The 24,834-nt window shown below is 43.9% G+C and overlaps 1 long non-coding RNA gene across 1 annotated transcript in view; it reads right to left on the bottom strand.

The window, feature by feature from the left end:
- The window catches only part of LOC135276084 (uncharacterized), a 42,788-nt gene that overhangs the window by 2,935 nt on the left and 15,019 nt on the right, over window positions 1-24,834 (bottom strand). Inside the window, exon 2 of the long non-coding RNA XR_010343661.1 lies at window positions 1,773-1,934. This is a non-coding gene — a long non-coding RNA (uncharacterized LOC135276084). The remainder of the gene's footprint in view (window positions 1-1,772; window positions 1,935-24,834) is intronic.

The raw sequence follows: 24,834 nt of genomic DNA on the forward strand, positions 1-24,834 counted from the left end.
CATCATCCCCAAATCCACAAACAACCCACACAAAAATGACATGGTGTAATCCCTAAATTTACAAAAATGACATGGTGTAATTCCTAAATTAAGATAAGCCTACCCACAGAATATAAGATATGTGGCTTGCAGAGTCGAGGCGCTTTCCAATGAGTGGTAACTTTTTTTTTCCTTTGGTGTGGTAGCTACTATAACCATATTTTCTCACCCCATGCCCTCCAAAAAAATAGGAATTCATTTTTTTTTTTTACACACAACCAAAACTGATGCTACTTTTGGCAGGGCAATCTGTGATGCATGAATCATTTGCTAAAACTTCAGCTGTAGTGTGGGTACAATGAGCATATTTGAAGAACACGTAGGACATCGTGTCTTTATACCTGTATGAATCTGACTAATCATGTAACAGATACTCAATAAAGACTCATGTTACTCGAAATTGCAACTCAGGACCAAGAACTCTTCAACCTTTAGCACAATGAACTTTGGGCTGTCTCCTGTTAGCACATGCCTGCTCCCCTGGCTGTGAACGGAAGCACTTGGGGAATGTCACTTCTCCAGTGCCCATCAAAGCCCGACTCTGATTAGGGCTCTGAGGCCACAGCAGACTTGTGTTTGAAAGTATATCTGCACTAATGAGAATTTTTTCCTCTTCAGTTAAGCTATCGTGAAACTATACGTTTGGCTTTAGAGAAAACTGACAGTATGCCAGGAGTGGAACACAGAAAATATGACAGTTTTAAAAATACTAATTACATGGATTTGAGATGACTCTATAAATATGAACATCAAAAAGAGATGAGATAAAAGTTAAAATATTCAAATGAGGACAGTGGGGAAAAGGAAATGTCAAAATGGCAAAGATAAGATATTGTAAGTGGTTAGCATGCATGATACACATTGTATATTTAGTAAAGGCATAAACAAATTGGGCTCTAAGCTATTCAGCATCCAAGCCAGGAAGAAAAAAAAGAAAAACTGGTATAACTTTAAGGCAAGATGTAAAAATAGGCTAGAGGAACAGAAAGTATTTATTCAGCCACTCTTCCATTTAATCATAATGTAAATTCTATGCAAAAGGTGTTGGCTTCCATTCTGAAGATTAGGAAACTGAACGTCTAAGCTGTGTTAAGAAATATTCTTAAAATGTTCTCAACCATTATGTATAAACCCACGTATCTAACACCAAGGATCATTCTGTTTCTATTACAGCACACTCCAAGTCCCATCTAAGAAAGCCTTGATTTAGGAAAATTAAGCAAAAATGTGTTGTGTGCTTAGAGCAAGATATTCTCCCCCTATTTCTCTTGGTGGATCCCTTCTTAGAGCAAAGACTGGGTATTCTCAGAAACCCCATCAGGCTGGTCATGTGCTCTAAAATCATTTCACCTTCCCAGGGTGGCAGGAACAGGTGAAGACACATTCTGTTCTAGTTACTCCTTCTTGACCCATGTGTGGCCGTGAATGGAGGGAAGAAAAGATAACAAATGATAGAACCCAAGGTATTTCTGTAGAAAGCTTAAGGCAATCAAATTTTAAAATTAATACACACTAGAGGAGGAGGATAATGAGTTGTATCTAAAGGTATCATGAAGAGACTTTCTCTTCAATTTCCTGGTAATTACTATCCTCACTGTCAGTGAGTTACCTTATATTAATTAATTGTATTTATTGTTGTTGGCAGTGACTATACAGTAAATCAAGTAATTAACAGCCTCCCAGATTACACACAGAAGAGAGGTAACAAGATGCCAAACAGATTAATTTCTTACCTGGTTTTCATTCAGCACTTCTCTTTTCAGTGATTTGGCCTTCGTGCTGTTCCTAATGTGGGAATTTGGACAGCATAGGTGAAGATTTGAGGTCCTTCAAGGAGTAGGATTTGGCAGCTGGAAGGTCCAATGGTCTCAGTAAGGAGGAGCTGAAGGCAGACACTGGGGGTAACAAACATGAAGCAACAGGTTGAAACAGGAAATGGGGAATGATCTTAACTAGTCTTGTTTCTTTTGTTAGAACGTCAACCTTATTTCATAGATCACTATCCATTATAGGAAGACCCTCCTCTTCCTACTGATTCAAACTGCTAATAAGAAATTGGAGTGTCCAGAATTTTTTGATTTCTTTTTTATCTTTGGAGTCGGGTTCTAGCTCTGTCGCTTAGGCTGGAGTGCAGTGGCATAATCATGACTCCCTGCAGCCCTGACTTCCTGAGTTCAAGCAACTCTCCAACCTCAGCCACCCGAGTAGCTGGGACCACAGACAAACAACACTATGCCTGGCTATTTTTTATTTTTTATTTTTTTGTAGAGACAGGATCTTGCTATGTTGTCCAGGCTGGTCTTGACACCTGGGCTCAAGCGATCCTACCACCTTGGTCTCCCAAAGTGCTGGGATTACAGGCATGAGCCACTGCACCCAGCCTGGATTTCTTAAAAACTAGAGTAACTGGGCCATACTGGAGGCATATGCGACTTTAAGAAGATGAGATTTGCCCATCTTCTGGAAAACTCTCTCCCTGTGGATACAGAAAATCTCCATGGTCATCTTCTAATTAGTTGAGTTTCCTCGGTCATATAGTGAGGTCCCAGCTTGTGACAACTCTGCTTAAGCGTCTATCACTTCACTTTAGGTGCTGCTTAAATTTAGACTGACTATTGAAAGGGAGAAAATATCAGAATTCTCAGCTCACTACAGAATTCCCCAAATAGATGAAGGGGGTTCAGTTATTGTGTGGTTAAACAAATTGCCCATTAAATGGAAACATAGGGTTCCATAAAGAAAATAAACATTTCATCTGGTGGTTTGCATGAGTTTCACATAATATTTTTCCCAAAAGTGTGGTTCTCTGCCAGCATGTGTGTATATGTGTTATAAAATCCCTGGAAGCCTATCTTTGAATAGTTTCTAGTTTCTATCACAGACACACACACACACACACACACACACACACACACACACACTCATCTAGTTTTTTCAGAATATCTTCATCTAGCGCTACCATGGACTTGATGTCCCTAGCATTCTTCTTGTCTTGCTTTTAAAAGCCAAACCAAAAGAGACATCTCATCAACCCCAGACCAAATGCACCTGGTACTTTCCAGGCAAAGCTGGGTTTGGGAATCACCCTGGGGAAGAGACAAACTGTGAAAGTCTGGGATTTGCAAATTGCTGAGTCCAGAGCCTTGGCTGGGGATGGTAGATCTCAATCAGTGACAAGGTACAGCTCATAAGTACGCATGTGCTCGCCATATGCCAAATGTTTTCTGACTCAGATACCTCTCTGTGAGTCTGCGAGGCTCTAATGGTTGACAACAACTGATACAGACAAATCGGCTTAGAAAAAGGGAATGACAGCTCTTAATGACCCTATTCCAGGGCCTTGTTGAAAGGCATCTAATCATCCTGCTAGTGTGTGAGAAGAGGCTGTGATGAGTGGCACATGTGATATCTGCCATGTGGCAACTGCTTGCAGCCAATAGGAGGAGGTGGTGATAGAGGTGGAGGCTTGTTTAGAACAGATGGGGCATGATAGATACATGAGAAAAGCATGCTGTGGAGAAGTGGGTGGGGTGGGTCAGGAGTACAATGGCCCCGGAGTGGAGGCTCATATGCCAGGTGCTGCCTTGCTTTCTAATACTTCAAGTCTTTCTATCCAATCACCAAAACATTTACAGCCTAATGATTATATGGCTGTCAAGCTGTTTTCCCTGGTCTGTGTGACAGACTTGGCTGGGTCATCTGAGCACTTAGGTGTCTCATCCATAGTGAGGGAATTTGTGGACAGTGTCTGGCCTCTTTCCTATGAACATGTTTAGGAGAGTAGAGACTGGGGAGGGGGTTCATGCTGACCATGAGGGCTGACCCTAATTATGCCCCATCACCAAGCTGGACTCGTTCATCTGGCTTCCCTCTTCAACCTTTCCTCTCTCCCTTTCCATTCTGTGCCACATTGCTCCATCCGCATTTCAATGCCAGACCCCTCCCCTAAGGAATAAATCCCCCATGGCAGTCCTGGGCTTCTGATCTCCAGAAGCAGGCCAGAAAGTGAAGTGAGACTAATTTCTGGACCATGAATGATCAAGGTCATGTACGTCCTGGAGATGGAATATTTTGATGCCTGGGAAATGCATTCACGTAACAAATAACATGTTCAAAAACACTTCAAAAAGCTTAATTGTTGTTTTTGGAAAACCTCAAATCATTCTTTAAATATTGGCCTTTATGACATAAGAGATGTTGTTTGAGATCAACTATCTTCTATTCATTCTCATTCCCTCCCCTTTCTATTTTCCCTTCTCATATCCCTGTCTCCTGTCCTCTCCTCTCCCTTCTCCTCCCCTCCCCTCTCTCCTTCCTTCCCCTTCCCTTTCCTCTTCTCTCTCTTCTCCTTTCTTCTCTCCTTTTCTCCTCTCCTCCTCTGTCTTCTACCCCTCGCAAATCAAACCTTTCCTTCAGTGAAGGCCAAGTTCTGAACAGCCTGCTCTAACTGGCATGGACCGGGACACTCTGAGTTCCAATCTGTGGCTTAGCACCAAGGTTGCCTGGATACATCTCCTGCTGACAACTGGCCCCTGGCTTCGACTGCTTATGCACATAAACCATGCAGTGAGCATCTCTGTTCAGAGGGGCACTGGGCCAGAACCAACTTCCACAATCTCCTTTTGAACCACCTGGGTGGTGGTGGGAAGGGGAGCTTGTTTTAAAGGAAAAGAGACCTAAATTTTTATGCTGTGCTACAGGTAAGATTTTGCAGTGATAAAGAAGACACTACAGAGTGATAAATAGAATCAAATTTCCTGTTGACCAAAGCTCCGGAACTGACTTCATACCAATATATAAATGAGTCAAGGGAAATGCAGTCAGACTCTTAAGAGGAAAATAATTTCTATTCTTTGCCCTGTGAATTTTCACCTGTACCTGTGATTTATATTAAGAAAAGAAAATGTTGTGGAGTGTGTGTGTGTGTGTGTGTGTGTGTGTGTGTGTGTGTGTGTGAGGGTGAAGGGCGTATGTGAAGGGAGGTGAGAAGAGAGAAAGGGAGAATCAACATAGGATATTTTGACAAAAGCCCAGGCAAAGTAAAGAACTGGAGTCTCGTAAATCTGTTTTAGTTCTTTGTAAATTCTGGATATCAGCCCTTTGTCAGATGGGTAGATTGCAAACATTTTTTCCCATTCTGTTGGTTGCCGATTCACTCTAATGACTGTTTCTTTTGCCGTGCAGAAGCTGTGGAGTTTGATTAGATCCCATTTGTCTATTTTGGCTTTTGTTGTCGATGCTTTTGGCGTTTTGGTCATGAAGTCCTTGCCTACACCGATGTACTGAATGGTTTTACCTAGATTTTCTTCTAGGGTTTTTATGGTGTTAGGTCAATAAAAAAGCAAACAAGCCCATTCAAAATTGGGCACAGGATATGAACAGACACTGTACAAAAGAAGACATATATGAGGCAATCATACATATTAAAAAATGCTCATCATCACTGGTCATTAGAGAAATGCAGATCAAAACTCCATTGGGATACCATCTCACACCAGTTAGAATGGCGATCATTAAAAAATCTGGAGACAACAGATGCTGGAGAGGAAGTGGAGAAATAGGAACACTTTTACACTGTTGGTGGGAGTGTAAATTAGTTCAATCATTGTGGAAGACAGTGTGGCGATTCCTCAGGGATCTAGAAATAGGAATTCCATTTGACCCAGCAATCCCATTACTGGGGTATATATCCAAAGGATTATAAATCGTTCTACTATAAGGACACATGCACATGAATGTTCGTAGCAGCACTGTTTACAATAGCAAAGACCTGGAACCAACCCAAATGCCCATTGATGATAGACTGGACAGGGAAAATGCAGCACATATGCACCATGGAATACTATACAGCCATAAAAAACGATGGGTTCGTGTCCTTTGTAGGGACATGGATGAACCTGGAAACCATCATTCTCAGCAAACTGACAGAAGAACAGAAAATCAAACACCACATGTTCTCACTCATAGTTGGGTGTTGAACAATGAGAACATATGGACACAGGGAGGGGAGCACCACACACTGGGGTCTGTCGGGGGGAACTAGGGGAGGGATAGCGAGGGGTGGGGAATTGGGGAGAGATAGCATTGGGAGGAATGCCGGATGTAGGTGATGGGAGGAAGGCAGCAAATCAGACTGCAATGTGTGTACCTATGCAACAATCTTGCATGTTCCTCACATGTACCCCAAAACCTAAAATGCAGTAAAAAATTGAACAAATAAATAATAATCATAAAATAAATTAAAAGAACTAGAGTCTCTGTGCATGAAGACACCAGGTAGATAGAGATGGTGCTTAGAGTTTGCAGAAGCCATAATTCCATGGACTTCCCAGACATCCCCTCCTGGATCTGTTTGGCAATGACTTCTTCCACCACCCCATTCTCAGTTACATCCAGAATCCACTTGCGCCTAGAAACCTTAACTCAACCTCTGTGTTCCATTGTGTCAGAGAGACTGTGGTTGGGGATGAGAAGGACAAGGGAGAGATGGCTATGGCTGGAATGGTCTGCAGTGGTGAGAGTAAGATCAGTCTATGCAGGACACTCGGCCAGTGATGCATAAACAATTCTAGCAATCATGTTCTGGAGAAGGGAAGCCATGGGAGAGTGCTGAGAAACAAGACATAGGGCCAAGATGAAGTGAGATTCGTCTTAGTTTTGAGGAATATCCTCACATCCTGCCTGCATGTAATGTGTTAGAGTGGAAGAAAGCTCAGGGATCATCTAGCAGGGTGGGTTGCACACCTGGAAACTCATCAGAGTTATGTGAGAAGCTTGTTATAAATGGAGATTCCTGGGCCGTAGCCTCAGATATTTTGATACCATGTCTTAGGAGGGCACTGGGAATGTTATTTTTTACATGTCTTTTAGGGGGTGTACCCTTTAGACCTTCCAAAGATAAGGAAACTAGCCCCAGATGGGAATTGTTCAAGGTTCCATAAAAGTTTAGCAAGAAAGTTTTTTGTTAATGTTTCTCCCCCTCCACCTATCTCATGCATCAATAATAGACCTTGGTAGAATCCAAAGGAGAAAAAGGCAACCTTAGTCTCTATGGGAAAATTTCCCTGTTTGACTTCATACTAAAGAACTCATCACCAGGGTCAAAGAAGAAGTCCTCAGACACAAGAGGTAGGCAGCTAGAGCACCCATCTAGAAGGGATGTACCCATGTTTCCTTAATCCTTATCATTTGGACCTGTTGAAATCCCAACTCTTTATAAGGATTTCAGTGTCTCCACCTGCTTCCAAGTGTGTTGGAACTCAGACTGTGGACAGAACACAAGTTTGGTATTACAGAACCTAAGCTCTGAACCCAGCTCTCCAACTCCTCAAAACTGGGTGACTTGGACAAATCATTTGCCCCTTTTAAGCACAGCCCTTCATTTATCATTAACAGGGCTGTGATTTGATACAAAGAAACATGCACCAATGGTTTGCTCAGACATCATCTGGTCATAAGGATGGAGCAAGGAAGGAGTGCTGCTGATATTGGTAAAAGCCATCTCAGTTTTCTTCTCTGCTGTACACACCTCTTCTCTCCCAGTAATTCCCTCCTTGGGAAATAATCTCCACACTTAGGTGGTGCAGGTGCAAATTATGGGCACAGGAGGGTACGCACCACAAGTCATACTGTGAAGTCCATGGGCTGACTTTCTGATTCGGCACGAGCATGGTACTATCTTACAGCCATAGGTTGTGAAGTCTGGTGGGGGGCAACTGAGGTCATCTAGTGATTCCATCTTTCTTTTCCTTTTCTGAAGCCCAGAAATGTGAGCCCTACTCAATGCCACATCACTAAAACTCCTCCCTTCTCCCAACGTCAATCCCAATTCTCTTCCTCCCTTCCTTGCCTGCCCCATCTCTTTCCTCTGTGGACTCTTGCACATTCTTGTCAGGCACACACCACCAGGATGTTCTTTACATGCAGCTTTTTCATTCCTACACATGTTGTCCCTCTGATGAGGCCGTCAGCAAGGCAGGGACTGTGCCATTTGTGTGTCTGCTGTATGAAAGGCTTCACACACAGTAGATGCTGAATAAAGACATATTAGCTTAAAAATGCAGTGGTGAATATTTCTTTTGGCAAAGAAAGAAAAGTGCTGTAGCAAGCATGTGGAGCATTAAGAGAGGTGTGCATGTGTATTAAACTCTTTAAGTGACATCAGCATGCTTCTCCCCTGCCGTGCTTACCCCTGCCAGTCCCCTTGAAATGTCATCCTCCACCCTACATTTCACCTTGCAGCTCATTAACCGCTTTTCCATTCCCTCCCTCACGCCGTCTTCGCCCTGTCTTGCTTCTCAGTACTCTCCCATGGCTTTCCTTCTCCAGAACACGACTGCTAGAGTTGTTTATGCATCACTGGCCGAGTGTCCTGCATAGACTGGTCTTACTCTCACCGCTGCATACCATTCCAGCCATAGCCATCTCTCCCTTGTCCTTCTCATCCCCAACCACAGTCTCTCTGACACAATGGAACACTAAGGTTGAGCTAAGCTTTCTAGGCACAAGTGGATTCTGGACGATTCTATTCTCTGGGTGTCCTCATCTAGAAGAGTAGTAGGAGAACAAGAAAACAGCAAATTTAAAGACAAAAATTCCCTGGGACACAGTTTTTTTTTCTTTTTAAGTTTCACGCTTAGTGAGATAGTATTACTTCCTGGCATTGGGCCATCGCTTGTAAACCAAATTGGCTGAACCCATATTGCTTTTTGTGTTTATTTCCTCTTGTATTCCCATACCCTTTGGCAAAGTCTTGCATGAATGTTTCAGCCTGGTTGCAACTGTACCGTAAAGTATTATGGATTCAGTTAAACAACAGCTGGGTTGCGAGGGAGAAGTACTGCCCCATCTCCACTCCCACCTCTAGCAGAGGTCAGAATGATGAGGTCATAATCAATGAAACACTCCAAGAAGCTCAGATTCTGCAGTAAGAGGCAAAGTTGAATACCTAGTTGTCCTCACCCCAAAGAGATTATTTTGCAGCTGTTTGCCTTGGAGGTCACGAAGTATATTTTCATTAATAAGATATAAAATCATGGCCCTTCCTTCTAGAAAATCCCAGAGGAAGGAAGTGAAGATAATCTGAGCTCTTCTGCCTACTGAGGAGACACTGGCATGTCAGGACATGGATTGTGACCTTGAAAGAGTAGAGAAGAAGTTCTTGTAGTTGATAGATGCGGCCTGGGTCACCGGGATTGAGCCTTTCACAGAGCATAATGCAGGTGAGCAGGTAACTCACCTGAGGTCAACACACCTGTGCTGTTCCTAAGCCACAGTCTGGAAAGCCCTGAAATCCACACTGAGACAGCCATGCTACCACCCTACCCAAGACATGTTCCAGATTTCTCAAAGAAAGAGAGACCTTTTAGAAATAAAAATGAATCTCTCTGATGAGAAGACAGAGTAGTTAGGAGGAGGCTGGCTTTCTTCCCCAAGTCAGGGGAATAATGATGGCTGTGATGCAGACCAGGTATGCTCAAACCCACATCAGGCCCGGAAAGCAACAGCCAGAAGCTGGTACAGCTCATGATCAGGATTATTGGAATGGTCACTATCAGAGGAAAGATGGGATTTGGTGGTATGCAATTGATGATTAGAAATCCTATAACTGGCCGGGCATGGTGGCTCTCGCCTGTAATCCCAGGACTTTGGGAGGCTGAGGCGGGCAGATCATGAGGTCAAGAGATCAAGACCATCCTGGCCAACATGGTAAAACCCCATCTCTACTAAAAATACAAAAATTATCTTGGTGTGGTGGCGTGCACCTGTAGTCACAGCTACTCAGGAGGGTGAGGCGGGAGAATTGCTTGAACCTGGGAGGCAGAGGTTGCAGTGAGCCAAAATCATGCTACTGCACTCCAGCCTGGTGACAGAGTGAGATTCTGTCTCAAAAAACAAACAAAAAAGAAATACTGTAACTTTGACTCTTCCATAGTTTTCCACGTACTCTGTGGCAGTAAAGCAAACTGGTAGTTCTACGATTCTTTTCCATGATTCTCCTTGGTCCTGAGAAGGTGGTTGTCCCAGCAGAGGGAAGTTCTTTGAGGAAGGCCAGTGAATCACCAGTCATAGGCAGTGCAGTCTCTCTGCTGTTGGCCATCACCTGTGATGGCGTTTGTGAGTATGTGTGCATGTGAATGCCCAAGCACGTGCCTCTCTCACATGCATGCACCTGTGCCCACATGGCGGGTGCTCCTGGCTGCGGTGCCAGGTGCAGTGTCTGCCATGCACAGATAATGAGGCACATGGGCCTGCCTTCTGCTCAGGGTGTTTTTCCTCCTTTATCATTCACATTAAACGTTACAGGCACTTGACTTCATGACTTCTTCATTCTGCATATTAAGCAGCTGACACAGGCAGCCCTCTCCAGATAGCAGTCTGTACAAGCCTGCAGCATTATTTAATGTTCCGTCTTGAGAAATATGAGACAGAAAGGGTCTTTCATGTCATGCCAGGGAGCCCCTTAGACCTCAATAGGAGTCCTCCCATCTCAAAGCTGCTCTTTTGTCCGGGAGTTGGGAGGGATAAAAAAGAAAGAATCGGGACCTAAATTTCTTGCCACTTCCACACAGTGGCACAACCAGCTACTCAGCTGCTATCAGCTGCTATCTTTGCTGGTTCTCTTAATAAGACCTGAACTGCATGTTACCTAGGAAGGTCAGGAATGCTTTTCAAAGCAATTCTCATCCTGCTGTTGGATGTGACAGCACCAACATAGATGAAAGGCAACAAAGCCTCCATCAGGAAAGCTGCTCTTTGCCAATCGCAGGTTGGGAACTGATTCTGGGAAAACAGAATTCCTTCCCTCATCTTTCTCTCTTTCCCTTCCTCCCTCCTTCTTTCCTGTTCTCATCTCCTCCCTTATCTGCACCCCATTTGACTCTCACTTTCTCCCCTTAGTATCTCTTCTCCTGTTCTCTGACCAGGATTGCCTCTACACTTGCTGATGAGGAATTCTGGACATTCTACACTCTGAGTTGAGAAATGAAAGAAGGGCCAATTTCACATCTCAAAGGCAAAGAAAGGTGCTCAAAGTAACAAAGGGCCACTCTTGCCAGATGTTCGTCCTTTGGTGTGGATGTTTTCCCATCTGACCTGCCATTCCCCCTCTACCTTAGCCTGCCTGCATCCTTAGGCTGCCTGGTCCTCACTCTCCTGCCTAGTTCCATGACTGCTCAGTTTGTGTTTTTACAAATGTCAAGTGTGATTGAGAGGCTTGGGGACCAGCTGCTGGGGAGGCATTCTTGCTTTGCATTCCCACTTCCCTTCTCTCCTGGCCCAGCAAGCAGATATGAAAACAACAGTGCCCTAGGTTTACACAGAACCTCTCATTCAGGAAATCTCAAAACACTGTTGCCAGCTAGTCTGATTACATTCATTTTTTCTGGTGGAGGAAATTATCTTTTCTGGAAGTGAAAATTGCCAGAGACTGTTCTAACTGCCCCTGGAAGAGCTGCAGGGTGGGCCCAGACACTGTTTCCACTGGCATCCTGGGTCTCTTTGGGCTGGCCCTGTGCTACCTTTGCAGGTATGGATTCAGATAATGGGGACCATAGGAAAAAAGGTTCTTCCAAAGCCAGGATCTCAGCCCTGAAACCACAGGATGAGGCAGCGCACGGCATCTCCCTACATAGTAGTTCCTTGTTTTTCTAGTTAAGCAAAAGATTAATTTATGAGCAATTAGAAACTTCAAGGCCACTATTCTCACAAGATTCCATTCAGCTAAACTCCATAATCCTGAGAGAGAGGTCTTCCCTCTCATGAGCACTCAGTGTCTCCCCGGATTGTTATTCTCTTGTTACTCTGGACAGCCCAGGGGCAATGCCAGAGTCTTTCTGTTCCTTTTACAGGAGCATAAACACTCCTTAGATTGCTTCCCTGTGGCCAGCCCTACCACTTCAAGCTGAGAGGATAAAGGCCTATGCATTTTGGGTGAAGCGAACCTTGTATGTTTGCACTCATAAGTGGGAGCTAAGCTATGAGGATCCAAAGGCATAAGAATGATACAATGGACTTTGGGGACTTTGGGGACTTGGGGGAGAGGATGGGAGCGGGTGAGAGATAAGATTACAAATTGGATTCAGTGTATACTGCTCAGGTGATGGGTGCGCCAAAATCTCAGAAATTACCACTTAAGAACTTACTTATGTTATCAAACACAGCCTGTTCCCAAAAACTTACAGAAATAAAAAGGATTAAGGAAAAAAAAAAAAAGCCAAGGAATAAGGAGGAAGAGAAATAGAAGAAAGAGGAGAGGGAAGAGAGAGGAGGTTGGAAGAGAAGGCAGCAGAAGGGGAAGGGAGTGAGGAAGAGGAAGGGCCTCCAGTGAGAAGCAGGTGGAGAGGAAGTGGGAGGGAGAGGCAGGGTCCCTGTATTTCCAAGGATCATGCTTGATCCTATGCCAAGAGTTTTAGACAGTCTATTTGTTTGCCAGGGCTGCACCAAGTACAACAGACTGGGTGGCTTAACAGAAATTTATTCTCTTATAATTCTGGCAGCTGGAATTCGGAGACTAAGGTGTCAGCAGGGTTGGTTTCTATTGAGGTCTCTCTTTGTGGCTTGCTGGCAGAATCTTCTCTCTTATTCCCATGGTCTTCCTCTGTGTGTTTCTGAGGCCAAATTTCCTCTTCTACTAAACACACCAGTTCTTTTGGCTCAGGGCCCACCCTAATGACCTTATTTTAACTTAATTGCCTCTGTAAAGACCTATGTCCAAATCATGATCACATCCCGAGGAGGGTTTAGAATGTCAATATACACATTTTTGGGGGGTTAGAATGACAACATACATTTTTTAGAGGGAAACACAATTTATTCTGTAATAGACATATTATTTCTAATACTTATACCTCTCAGGGGTATAAACTGTCATCCTCATTTTAAAGACAAAGAAAATGGCAAACAGGAGAAGTTGGACATGGTGGCATACACCTGTACTGTACGTACACCTAGCTACTTGAGAGGCTGAGGTGGGAGGATCGCTTGAGCCCAGGAGTTCGAGGTTACAGTGAGCTATGGTCATGCCACTGTACTCCAACCTGGGCAACAGATCAAGACTCTGTCTCTAAGAAATAAATGAATAAATAATATATTAATCAATTCAAAATAAGATAAATTAGCATGCCCAAGGTTTTTCAGTTAGTAAGCAACAGAGAATCACTTTAACCCAGGAGGCAGAGGCTGCAGTGAGCTGAGATTGTGCCATGGCACTGCAGCTTGTGCAACTGAGACTCTGTCTCAAAAATAAAAAATAAAATAAAGGATAATCAAAGGTATCTCCTAAGTCTAAAGATTGATTTCAGGGTGCCATGGCATAGTTGAGGTTCAAAATGAGATAAATCCTAGAGAAACCCAAGGGTTATCATCCCTAGCATCCTATCTCAAAGAAGTCCTCTAACCATGCTGTGCATATAATGTTCCAGAGTCCAGAGTAACTCTAGTTCCTAATGTTCTCTACAGGATGATCTGGGCCCATCCCAGGCACTGGCCATGACCCACTACAGAAAACTGGTAACATCTCCAGCTACAGAAAACTAGTAACCTGCAACTCAGATGCCTTTAGGGCTCCTGTGATTCACTCCCAGTGTTAGGTTGCTTAGAAAGGTATTTTAAAAACCTTTCCATTTAAAAGGACCTTTGAACAAGGTCCTTGGGTAAATATAATCAGGAGGTGGCATGATAAAGTGGTTTCTTAAGTGGGCAGCCCAAAGCAGAGCCAAAGGGCAGCCAGGAGTCTGAAAGAGCTTCTGGAACAGTCACTTTCAAGAGAAATGCAGTTTGGTGCAATCTTAAGTGGCAGAATCTCACCTCACACTTACTCCACTGAGCACAGCTCAGTGTCTGGGGGACATTTTCTACCTTATGTAGAAATGTACTCTAATGGTACATTCTCCCTAACACACTTCTGAGGTTTGGTAAAGTGGGACATGACCAGATAGAATGATACTTAGGTAAGGGATTATACATGCACGGTGACAATAAAATAGTTATCCATGTGTTTATCTCTGTGTTTGTTAAGAATATGCATCTCTTACAAGAACTGAATGTGAATATACTCTGGAACTACAAATCAGACACATCATTAACCCAGTAATAGTTGTAACATTTGCAGATCAAAGAGTGAGCCTTCCACTTCTGCTTCTTTCAACGTGAACTTCAGAGAGTCACTTAATCTTTCAGAGTAGCCACTTTTCATTTACAAAAGTGGGGTTAATGACCCTTCCCTCAAAGGGTTTTGGTGATGAATAACAGAGATGATGTACTTGTACTTGGCAAGTAACTTTTCAATAAGTTAGCTTCATTTCATGCAACGGGAATGATGGAAACAGATATTGTCAGTGTTTTGCAGAAACTTGACTATGCGAAAGCCTGGAAATATGGGGATTCTACACCTGAAGGTTTAGCCTCTGGAAAGGGGAGTGGAGACCACAGCTGTAGTTGTATTTGCTCACATGGATTTTGATCCTTCCATTGATGATGTCTGAGGAGCAGGGCAGAAAATGAGGTCTTCACAGCATCAGCAGCAGAGGGGCCCTGGTGGCCACGGAGAGCGAGAACAAAGAGAGGCAAACAGAACCGGGTCCCAAAAAAGCCTGTGGGCTCTGGCAGTGGCTAACTTGGTAACTGCATCTTGACAGCTTAGGACACAGTCTTTCTGCAAACCCACCCAGACTCGTGCCTGTTCTAGTAGGTAGGCTGGGGCCACAGCGATAGAATCCCATGTTTGGAAGAGGTGTCAGACCTTGAATGTTATTTTTTATATACCACCTCTTTGACATCTTTTTCTTTTTTTTTCTTTTTATTTTTTTTTTGAGGCAGAGTCTTGCTCTGTTGCCCAGGCTGGAGTACAGTGGAGTGATCTCAGCTCACTGCAACCTCTGCCTCCTGAGTTCAAGAGATTCTCCTGCCTCAGCCTACTAAGTACCTGGGACTACAGGTGCCCACCACCATGCCTAGTTAATTTTTGTATTTTTAGTAGAGATGGGGCTTCACCATGGAACTAAGCTGTCATCTTCAGGGCCAAGGGGTGAGAAAAGTGCAAGAAATAAGCAGCAGCACACACAGAAGAGAATCTCAGGGTCTCCCACTGGGCTTGAGTGGACTAGAGGGATTTCCAGGACCGCCATGCTGGAAGAGTACTGTGTGTATGAGCACATTGCAAATCTCTACTGACAGTGGACATGATGCTGCCCACAGCGCTGCTCTCTTGCATAAGGCCGAGACCAGGAAAGCTGTTCTAGTGACTTAGAGCTCCATCTTGACCCAGGAACTTGGTCCTCCCAAGGCTGGGGGTGTCCCTGTGACCCTTTCCTCAGCCAGTAGACTCAAAACCACATACTACCATCACCTGTGGCCCTATGCAGTAGAACACATGGGAAATGTCTGCTTTCTAGTTCCAAAGCTCTCATTATTTCTCCATAAACCCCTGCTCTTTCACTTCTGGCATTTCAGGTGACTTCACTCCCTGAGGCCCAGGATATTTATGCCATCTACATCCTTTTCCCTTATCCCAGCCACCTCTAAGGAGATGGCTCTGATCAATAAATTTGCCATGCGATATAAAAGACTAATAAGTTTAATAACTTGCCTCTCCCAGGAGGATTTGCATTTTAACAGGGGAATAGCAGCCTAAGCTATAGGAATTAGGCTGTAATGGTACAATTTCAGGCACCATTAAGCAGCTGAAAGAGGTGTTTTTTGGGAGGCAGAAGGACCTCCCCAGGACTTTAGGGACAACCCTGCTGGAGGCTGCCTCCTCCAAGGTCGGTGAGCTGGTCAAGAGGGAGACAGAGCAAGCATACCCGTGCCCTGAGCCCTTCTTACAGCTTCATTCTCAGCACACTCCCATCGGCTCATCTTTCCAGGGTGGTGTGCTCCTTCCATCCCCTTACTCTCTCATTTGCCTTTTGTTTTGGTCTGCAAACATTGACCAGGCCCTACCATGTGACTGGAGACATTCTATGTGCATTGAAATTTCCAGAGACCCAGCCATAACTTAGGGGCTGATAAAGTTTGACTGTTTGTCCCCTGATATCTCATGTTGAATTGTAATCCCCAGTGTTGGAAGTGGGGCCTGGTGGGAGGTGACTAGATCTTGGGGGTGGATCCCTCATGACTTGGTGCTGTCCTCATGACAGTGAGTGAGTACTTGTGATATCTGGTTGCTAGAACATGTGTGGCACCTCCCACTTTCTGCTGTCTCTCTGTGTCTCTCACTCCTGTTCTTGCCACGTGATGCACCTGCTACCACTTCACCTTCTGCCATGAGTAAAAGCTCCCCGATGCCTCCCCAGAAAACAAGCCGATGCTGGTGTCATGCTTCATGTGTAGGCTGCAGAATCATAAGCCAATTAAACCTCTTCTCCCTCCTAAAGTACCCAGTCTCCAGTATTTGCTATGGCAATGCAAAAACACCCTAACATACGGGTCAAGAGCACAGCTCTGCAGTCAAGCTGCCTGGACTCCTGGCTGATTCTGCTCCTTGTGACTGTGACCCTCCCCCAAGATCTTTCTCTGTAAAATAAGAACAATAACATTATTTACCCTAAAAATGAAACACGATTCTATGAGCAAAGTTATATAACCATTACTTGGTAAAATATTGGATATTATCATTAGCTCTGTATTAGTATCTGTAGATTTCAAGAGCCCACTACTCAGAAGCAGAGATGCAAATGCAAATAACTCCAAGGCACATAAGAATTTCCTCTCTGTCTTCCAGGCTAACCAGAGACCAAAGCCATGCTGCTGGAGTAGTTAAATCTGATGAGGGGCAGCAGTAGGAAACGTCCACAGGAACAGCAAATCTAGTGTCAGCAGAGCAAAAGCAGAGAGCAGGATGGAGGTATATTTCACACGACCTTGAATTCCAGGGAGTGTTCAAGGTCTTCTTAAACAGTTACCACCCCTGTGCTTTGAGAAAACAATTCCGGCAAAGTAGGAGATGAACACATGAATAAGAGAGCGGTGAGGTAATTGTTAGCAAATCGTAGGCCAGACACGGGCCACTTGATGGATGCAGGGATGGAAATGTGGGCAGATGAGCAAAGTGGGACTTTCTCATGAGGCTGCAGCTCCCTCTCCCATACTGTTTGAAACATTGTCCCAAAAATGCATTCATATTTAAAGACCATATTTAAAGTACACAGATGTGGTACCTATTTAAGGAAACCTTGAGTGCTTCTTGTAATTCAGGATCCTGCAAAATCTACCTCCAGTCTGCTTTCTGCTTTTGCTCTGTTGACTACTTCAGCAGCATGGCTTTGTTCTCTGGATAGCCTGGAAGAAGGAGAGGAAATTTCTACATGCCTTGGAGTTCTGTGCATGTCTGTCTCTGTTGCTTCTGGGCTATGGGCTCTTAGAATCTACAGATACTAATATTATAATAATATCCAACATTTACCAAACAATAACTTTACACATAGGATCTCATTTAATCTTTAAAGGTAAGTAATGTCATTACCCTTATTTTACAGAGAAGGATCTTGTGTGAGGGTCACACAGCCATAGGGAGCAGAATCTGCAGGGAACCCAGGCAGCTTGATCTCAGGACTGTGTGGAACTGAGTGCTAACGTGTGAGGGAGCTGTCTCCACTGAAAACATTTTAAAAGGACTTCCTTGTGTTCTCGAGAAGTCCCCATTCCCTCCACTCATGCAGCCCAGTTTGTATTGAGTTTTTCCTTTTCCTCACTCTTGATCTTTCCCATTGTTTGCAAGCTTCTCTCTGAAGTAACTTTTGGGCCAAAGTATGTATTTTTCAAGAGCTACCTGAAAATATACTTGTATGTGTTCCTTAGTCCCACTCAGTATGCCTTCTTCCACCCCAATTAACCTTCCCTTGGAGTTGGAGGCAACTCTACAAAGAGCATCTGCCTCTATTCCTAAAACTGGGTCCATCAGCTCCCACCATGCTTTTCTGAGTTCATGGGACCCTGCAAGGCCTTAGGAGCCAAGGGAGGGGTGTGGGGCAGCCCATGGGGTATATATAACAGCAGGGGCACCAACAGGATTTGGGACAGCAGTGACCCCCCATCCCCTTCCCAGTGCTGCTCTCACAAGCAAGATGATGGGTTGGAGAGATCCAAGTGGAGACTGAGATAAGGAAGTCTCCATTCAGCACAGAACACTCCTCAAATATTTCATAGTGTCATGGAAAATAAGGGCAGAGGGAAGTATTAAGGAGAGGCAGAAATCCAATGGGTTGCTCAAACCATCCCAGAGTGAGGACCACTCAAGGGCAAATGCTGGGGCTTGTGCATATTTCTGTCTCCACATCCTAGTACCTCAATGCCTTGCACAGGACAGGAATCCAAATGAGATCACTGGAAAGTAGGGGTGGGGTGGGAAAATATCAGTAACGTACATCCCCAGTGCTTTGCAGGGTCATTTAAAACTTTCATACCCTCACCCAGTGTCTAGGCCAATTCTGACCAGAAGAAGCAATCAATTAATCACCTGGGCCTGCCAGGGAATGAGATCTAGAATATTCTTATCAATATGAGCCAGGTTTCTGATCTATCTGGGGGGAGTCCTAGGCACTGGGTTGTTCAAACCCCCTAAGATTCTTGCTGTCTTTCCTTTCTGGGCTCACTTAGTCCCTGTGACTGGCAGCTTATTTTGTTTGCTGTCTGGCTATTTGGGTCCCCAGAGGGCCTGGAGGCCTTGCTATAAACCCTAGCCTTCTTGCTGGACCATGAATCTTTTTCTAAATAAAAAAATAGACTTGACCCTGTCTCTCATCATCTGAGCCACGAAAACAAACACCAGGCTCATCTGGCAGAGGACTAGCTTCCAATTCCAATGGCTGGATGCCTCCTACAGGCTCTGTTTTAGTCTTTATGGATATTGATGACAGCCCAAGTCAAGCCAAGGTCACTAAGTGTTGTGCATTTAACGATACATAATCCTACCTGGGTCCCAGCCCAGCTCACCTTCAGGGTCCTGCAGTGAGGCATGGAGCAGGCAGGGAGGGTTCTGGGAGGTGTGAGCCCCCACTCCCTCTAGTCCCCGAGAATCAGTGACAGCCTCTCAGCAGGGAGCAGTAATGGAGTTTTTATTACTTATGCTTCATTGCATTTGATCCTAATGCCAGGAGGTTATTGTTCTGATTTTTTTTCAGGTCAATGCTAATTAACTTTATTAATGCATTTTGGGGAAGGAGAAGCAATGGAGCTAAGTTGTGCTCACATTTGTTTGGCCCTTACCATCAAGTGACTTTGGACTTGCATTGTCCATTTAGAATCTGGAGCTAAGGGGCAGTGACCTTCTAGATGGTCCAGAAATGGAGAGTGGAACCCACAGGTTCAGGAGAGGGCTGTCTCCCACGGGAAGGAAGGAGGGAGGGGAGAAAGCAACACAAAAGAGAAAAAGGCAAAACCCCCTTGGTGAAATAGAAGGGAAAGCAAAGCACCACGCTGGAAGGAGCCTGGGTTCAAATCCCACTTCCACCCTATAAGCACCGTGTGTGCCTTTGGCCAATCACCGAGTTTTAGTTGCTTCCTCCATAAAATACTTGCCTCAAATTGTTGTTAGAAAGACAGGCATTCATGAAAGTGCAAAAATATAGTACTTAGCTTGCAGTAAGTTCTCAACATATGTTAGCTGAATTTTAATGGGACCTATAGGTCTGAGGTGTGGGCACCTAGGTTCATTCACTCTTTCTTTACATAAACATTTGCTTAGTATCTACCACGGACCAGGCACAGTAGTAACTGATGCAGCATAAGCCACAAAATCATCGATCCTAAGGTGCCCTTATACTCCAGAGAGTGCTGAGTACTAGCCCAGGATAATCTCATAAAAAGGACTTTTTACATTTTTATTGCTATTAGGCTTTACTTAATCACTATCTTCCCAGGTATATTTTTTTATCCCATAGGCTAGAGACCATAGCTTACACCCCACTATGTCACCACCTTGAGCCTCTGGTCTGCATGTAATGTATAATACACCCTCGATAAAAATGGACAGACTCCCTTCTACTAACTCCAGTCCCAAAACAGAGACATAGCTTCTGGCCAAGGAACCCAAATGACTTAAAATCCCTTATGAAGTGCCTGTATACCCAGCTACTGGGGAGGTTGAGGTGGGAGGAGCACCTGAGCTCAGGAGTTCGAGGCTGTGGTGAGCTAGGATCACACCACTGCACTCCAGCCTCAGTGACAAAATGAAATGTCATCTCTAAAATAAAAAGATCCCTCATGAAAGGCTCTTTCTTTGGAGGATGGCCTCTCCCATTTTGACCAAGTTCATTTCCCTGCAGTCAACCCACAGAAGCCCAGAACCAGTCCTGCTATCTCCAGAGAAGACGGCGTGGAGGTCAACTGAAGTTCAGAATCCTCATGTTCTCTCAGATGGGATCAAGACTGAGGTCAAGGCCTAGGTTTTAGAAGTCAGGGTCCACCATTTCAGAAGGGACTTGAGCTGCATGGGTTTGAGAGCCTTTGAGTTCTCCCAGACCATGCACCACCTGTGCCTTAGAGCAATTCCCTGAGAGATACTCGTGAGCTTCGTCAACAACCAAGCTGGGCTGGAGAGGATCTAAAATTCTTCTCTGCCTTGAGAGAGGAAAAGAGGGGCCTTGGAGGGCAGAAGTGATGGCTGTGAGAGAGGGAGGTCCCTGGTAAGAACAGAGTGCACCTCACTACAGGGCAACATCAAAACCAGGCACCTGTGGCTGCTGGACTCCGAGGACTAAGAGCTCTATGTCACTGTACATTTCCTTTTCCAGTTAAAACAAAGGATAACAAAGCTCAGGATTTCAGAAGTTACAGGACATTTCAGTAGGCACTTTCTCAGTATTTCACACAAAGTCTTTGCTCTCTCTTACCCACACACCCTCCTTCACACACAAATGCAGCCACTAGATCCCCCCATACAATTCCGCACAAACTATCCTCAACCCCAAATCTCATAGAGCATGAGACCTGCATGAGAGTGTGAGACCGATGTGCACACACACATCTCAGGCACACCCACAGGCAGAGCCTGGTGAGGAAATAGCCTTCAGGGGGCTCTGGTGCATTATTTCCATTTTTTTGGACAAATATATAAATAATAAAATCATAATAAAAACTCCATTACAGTTCACCTGCTGACAGAGAATGACTCATCCCTGTAATTCCTCTTCCCTTTCCTGAGAGGGTCCATAGATCACTGAACAGAATAAATGTCCTCCTCTGTGATGGAGCATTTGCACAGCTGAGGACTAACTGTGCACTGAAATGCCAGCCCTGCCAAGTGGCCAGCTACAATGGTGAGAAAGCGCATGGGCCTGTGGTCAGATGCCTGGGTTCAAATCCTGCCTCTGCCATTTCCACCTTCCTTAACCTTAGATAAAGCACTTGGCCTCTGTTCCCTGGGGTAGGAAATAGGAGTAAGATCTTGCCTCCTGAGGATTCAATGAGGTCATCTTTGTCAGTGCAAGTCTCCCGCATGCTAAACAAACTAACCTTCTAATCCTTTCCCTGTGCCTCTGAATAGTAACATTATTAACTTGGGGTCCTTTACTTGATTTCAACAGTTCTCCTTAAAATTGTAGTATTTCTGTTATTTGCTTAAAGCAACTAAAGATGAATTCTTTTGAATTATGTCAAACAGCTAAAAACACCATAGGGCATCTGAAAATTTAATCTAAGAAGATTAAAAAGCTCTGAAATCAACCTGTCACGGTGGCTCACACCTGCAATCCCAGCACTTTGGGAGACCAAGGCAGGTGGATCACAAGGTCAGGAGTTCAAAACCAGCCTGGCCAACCTGGTGAAACCCCGTCTCTACTATAAATACAAAAAATTAGCTGGGCATGGCAGCAAGTGCCTGTAATCCCAGCTACTTAGGAGGCTGAGGCAGAAAAATTGCTTGAATACGGGAGGTGGAGGTTGCAGTGAGCTGAGATCATACCACTGCACACCAGCCTGGGTGATAGAGTGAGATTCTATCTCAAAAAAAAAAAAAAAAGACTCTGAAATTGTATGGATCTAGATAATAATTCCTAATACTTGTATAGCAACTTTGCTTTTAAGACAGCTGCTCATGTCGTAGGTCCTCAAGACCCACAGTGAGGTGGGAAAGGTTTAGGCAGCCAAGCCAGAGAACTCACTCTACCCAGTCAGTGCCCCTAACAGACTGCAGAATCTGTCCTAGGGTGTCTGAGCCAGGGCAGAGTCGAGTCTGTCTCCTAGATTCATTCTGATTCCAGTAGACAATGCTTGCAGCAGGTGGATGGACTGCATTGGCCTTGTTTGGGCACTGCAGTGTCCTGTAGCACATGGGTCTACAGTGCTGCCCATCTCTGGGCACCAGCAGCTACAGTGCAGCAGGTTTGCTCACAGGAGGAGCCTGGAACACACCACCTACTGCCCTGTGGCTTCAGACGTCCACACACTTGCCAGGCAACTCACATGTGTCACTCTGAGTTCTTCTCCTTTAAATTCTACAACTCCCCCTACAACCCTGCCACACATGCCCTTTCTGTCTCTGTCTTTTCAGAAGTGGAATCTTGGATTAAGAATATGTTTAAGGCTTTGGATGGAAATATCTCAATTGCTTCTCCTAACTATCAGTGTATGAGTCTATCTCTCTCACACTCTCACCAGCACTGAGTGCCATTTGTGTGTGTTGGGGAAATGGAGTAGAAGTTGAAGAATCTTAATTAGGGTGCCAGCAGGGAACACAGCTGGGTGTGGCTTTCTGAACCCAGAGAGGAACATGGAAATGGAGACACGAACATGATCTCCTGACATGAAAGGACAAGATGTCACCAAAGTGCTGCATTTTTCTAGACCGATGATGTTATAAATGTAATTTGATGTAGAATTGCTGCTTTCAACTACAAGGATCATCATTTCACAATCAAAAGCTTTATGTATTGCTCAAATAATAGTAATAATAATAATAATTGTAATTTGGTGAAACCTAGATTATTCTCCTGGATTGGAGAGTTGGGGAGTGTGTACATAGGCTGAAAATAGCAAAATATATTCCCCCCCAGCTTCTCTGTCCCCCAAGCAGAGAATGATCACACTGGGGAAGTTGAGGCAATGCTGTTGTTTTCAAGTTTCTCTTCCTTTTGCTCTGTCTTTCAGGACCCTTTTAATACAGAAACATTTTGATTAGCTAGAAAGTGAAGAGATGTGTTTTCTGGTGATGTAATTTGCTGATTAATCAAGCATTTATTTTATTATTTAATATATGCTGGTAACATGTTTATGCTACGTCAGGTGCTGTGCTAATCACATTGCAAATATTAACCCATTTCAGCCTCATAGAAGACCTATGAATAGGTCCTGTTATATCCTATTTTAAAAAAGGTAAATCCAGGTACCTCTGTTTAGCTTCTCAACCAGAGGCCACATGGCTCATAAGAGTGAGTTGGGAGTTAAACCCAGTCTCCCAGACCCATGGCCCATGTGCTTAACATGATTCACAGGGCTTTGGCTAACATGTTTTGTTTTAGCATGAAATCACATTATTGGAAAGCTTTAAAAAATTTTATATATGCTTCAGGTAGTGAAGTAGGATGAGGAGAACAGAATGTGGGTGGCATGGCTTGAGAATCCCATAGGATGCTGAAGTCCGTCTGATGAATTCTGGGTCTCCATGAATTGGCCTGTAAATTGGCCAAAAATTGGTTCAGGAGCCTGGGAAAGGCATGCCCTAAGACAAGAACCCTACCCCTCCCACTGAAAATTTTTTTTTTCTATTTTCTTCTAAACTGCAACTGTGAATTTGCTTTTTAAGTTTTTAAGTCAGAAACATCTCCCAAAATTTCTGATCCACTAACATACTGACATTAACTAGGTAACCTTGCACAGCTTACTTATCTTTTGCCAAAATCTTCACTTTTCTCTTTAAAATAGGTTGTTGCAGTTTTGGTTTATTTGTTTGCTTTTGGATTACAGATGTGAGCCACCATGCCCCACTAGTTGTTACAGTTTTAATGATTAAAGATATGTTGACTTTTCCTGCAAAGGTCCAAACAGTAAATGTAAGGTTCTGCAGACCAAGTGGTAAAATCGAGGGTATCATATCAGTATTATTAACATAACAAGAGAGAAAACAAGTTTGTTGTTCACAAACTAGTTCGCAAAATATTAAATAATATATATTAAAATGATAGCATTTGTGTATCATTTATAAAAATACATGTCTACAATAAGAACATTGAATTATTTGCAAGGGGGATTGCATGTCCTTGAATTGGGGTTTCAAATTGAGTTTTTTCTGCCATCAAATCAGTTTCAAATGTTCATGTTAACGTTGACAGGCTATACAAAATCAGGTAAAGTGTTATATTTGGTCTTCAGGCCTAGTTTTCTGAACGCTGGTTTGCTGGACCTCACTTAAACAAATGGCAGCCCTATGAGAGGAGGGATAGTTTCAAACACCTTCTAAGACTCCCTTCTCAGTGATCAAGTCCCATACCTGGCTCCAATACTCTGTGATGTGGGTTTTTAAAAGTATACCTGTGTCTCACTTTCTCTCTTCTAGAAAATGAAGACTAAAGTGTTCTTCAGGTTCCTATAACTCTGCCAGGCTAATGGTAAGAAGTGGGAATGGTACTGGAAATGCAAAGAGGAGGACAAATTGTGTTAAAGTAAGTATCTGTTGAGAAAGCATTTATAAACTGCTTATCTAATAGATTTGTATCCACAATATATAAAGAACTCTCAAAATTCAACAATACAAATACAAATAACCCAATGTTTAAAATAAGCAAAAGATTTTAACAGACACATTACTGAATAAGCTATACAGAATGACAAGGAAGCACTTGAAAAAGCATTCAGTTTCCTAAC

The sequence above is a fragment of the Aotus nancymaae genome, unplaced genomic scaffold (assembly GCF_030222135.1).
Source record: "Aotus nancymaae isolate 86718 unplaced genomic scaffold, 86718_ANA_hifiasm-v0.15.2.pri h1tg000020l, whole genome shotgun sequence".
NCBI classification, from domain to species: domain Eukaryota; kingdom Metazoa; phylum Chordata; class Mammalia; order Primates; family Aotidae; genus Aotus; species Aotus nancymaae.